General features: G+C 26.6%; 1 protein-coding gene across 1 annotated transcript in view; it reads left to right on the top strand.

Annotated features, from left to right (window-relative positions):
* Window positions 1-1590, top strand: part of LOC125040718 — a 2694-nt gene extending 1104 nt beyond the window's left edge. The window contains exon 2 of the mRNA XM_047635411.1: window positions 1458-1590. The gene's annotated coding sequence lies outside the window, so the exon portion shown is untranslated. The remainder of the gene's footprint in view (window positions 1-1457) is intronic.
* Window positions 1591-2500: the final 910 nt, after the last annotated feature.

Raw genomic sequence — 2500 nt, 5'->3', positions numbered from 1 at the left:
CATCATTATATTATCATCATTATTACTGTTACCATTGTTGTCATTCTTGTTAATGTCATTGTTTTTATTATTATTATCATCATCATCATCATCCTTTTTATCATTATTAGCATTGTCATTATTAACATTATTACTTTTATTATTATTATTACTTTTATTATAATTACAATGATTATTATTATTATCATTATTATTATCATTATTACTATCATTATCATTATTATTATTATTATTAGTAGTATTATTATTAGTATTATTATTATTATTATTATCATTACCGTTGTCATTAATATCTAATATTATTGTTGTTGCATTTTTATAATTGTTCTTCTTCTTATTATTATTGTTATTGTTGTCTTTGTGAGTATTAGTAACATAATCAACAGTAATATCATCATCATTACCATTGTTTATCATTATTATCATTATCATTATTATTCTTGTTGTTGTTTTTATGTTTAATAGTATCATCATCATCATTATTGTTATTATTGTTATTATTATTATTATTATCATTATTGTTGTTGTTGTTATTGTTGTTGCTGTTGTTGTTATTGTTGTTGCTGTTGTTGTTATTATCATCAAATATTTGTGTTCTTGTTGTTACAATTGTTTGTTTTTATTATAATAATTAATGTCATTATTATCATTATCATCACCATTATTATTATCACCATTATTATTATCATCATTATTATTGCAGAAAAGGTAGGAATGAGAATGAATAGCTTCACAATACAAGGGATATTCATTCTCAAAAATACCTTTTCTACATTTGTCAACATGAATACAGTTAATCATTATTACTATTGTTATTATTATTTTAATTATCATTATTGTTGTCTTCATTAATAATATCATTAATATCATTATTATCATCATCATCATTATCCTTATCATTATTATCATTATTATCATTATCATTATTATTATTATTATTATTGTTGTTGTTGTTGTTGTTGCTGTTATTTTTACTGTTCCTTTTATTATCATTAGTATCATTCTTTTTATTATCATTTTTTCTGATTAGTTATTATTACTATTATAATAATTGTCATCCTTATTATTGGTATCATTTCTATTCATAATCTTATTGCTGTCATTAGTATTAACACCATCATCATTAACATTATCGTGTTCTTCACATCATTTTGATTGTTCCTGATGCTAACAAAAATATCATATTGTTATTATGCAATTGTTATTATTATTTATTTCATTTTATTTTTATCTACTTATTTTTATTTATTTATTTTATTTGGCATCACCATCGCCAGAATCACCATCAGAATTATCTTTACTGTTATCATTATCAATCTTGTTATTTTTATCATTCTAATTTCAATATAATCATTATAAGTGTTGTTGTTGTTGTCTTCATGATCACTGTTACACTTCTTGTTATTAATCTGATGTTTGAATGAAACATATATCTTGTGGTTTTAATTTTTTTTCAGATACTGGACGTGTTTTCCAGAGGACTTCAACTTAGCGGTTAATCGATATAAGGGATCATCGACCACGTATTTCCGAAGTACACTTTTGTATATTCTCATTATTGTATATATCAGTAATAAATTAGCACACATTGTCTGTCTGTCAGTAACATGGGAAAATGCGACAATCGATATCAAACAGAATATAACAGCTACAGAAATTAATTGAGGAACTTTTGTGTTTGTTTACCAGTTAAGTCATCCGCAGTGTTTCATGTAGAACGCCCTGCCTATAATCACACTTAACTGGAATTCGTATCTGGGTTATTAAGCAGGTTCTTCGCCCAGTTTATAACACTGTCATGATGTTACGCACTCGAGAAATCACATTTACAGACTGCAGCAATTAAATTTTATATTGAAATATGAATGCTAAAAGTAATGTGTTGATGAAGCCAATATTTCTTATAACCATTTGTAAGTTTAACTTAAGCTCGAAATGAGAGCATCACTGTATTGACAACATTTGCAAATCTTGTAAAACGCAAATATGTAGTTGTTATAGAATCGAAAATAGTCTTGTCCAGCAGCAGCGTCCCTCAAACATTCATAACACCGAAACAATACAAAAGTATCATCAGTTGTATCGTTTCGAACATTTTAAAAGATAGAAAGGTTTTGCTGTAGTTCGGAATTTCTTATCCAGGATATTGCTTAAACAAGACGGTTGGTACAATTTTGCAAATAGTTATTGCAGATACCGTACAATATCGAGTCGACAGCGTGAAAACAAAACCAACAGTTTGGGGATATCTATTCCTATTGTTACCTTTACGTTGACCTATAATAAAATGTTTACATGAGTTTCATCTTTGATACTTTATAACATTTTAATCCTCATGCTATTAAACCCTATTATTGACACTGCCTTTTTCCTCCGATTCAAGTCAGGCCGCCATGTCTTCATTTACCTTAGTCTTCAATGTCAAATGTTTTGTTTGTATCATTTTAAGAATATGTTATGTGAAGGGAAACGAGTGTAGATTTCATTCAGCGGCACATTC

The sequence above is a fragment of the Penaeus chinensis genome, chromosome 29, assembly GCF_019202785.1.
Source record: "Penaeus chinensis breed Huanghai No. 1 chromosome 29, ASM1920278v2, whole genome shotgun sequence".
Taxonomy (NCBI): domain Eukaryota; kingdom Metazoa; phylum Arthropoda; class Malacostraca; order Decapoda; family Penaeidae; genus Penaeus; species Penaeus chinensis.
This window is presented reverse-complemented; position numbering and strand designations above follow the sequence as displayed.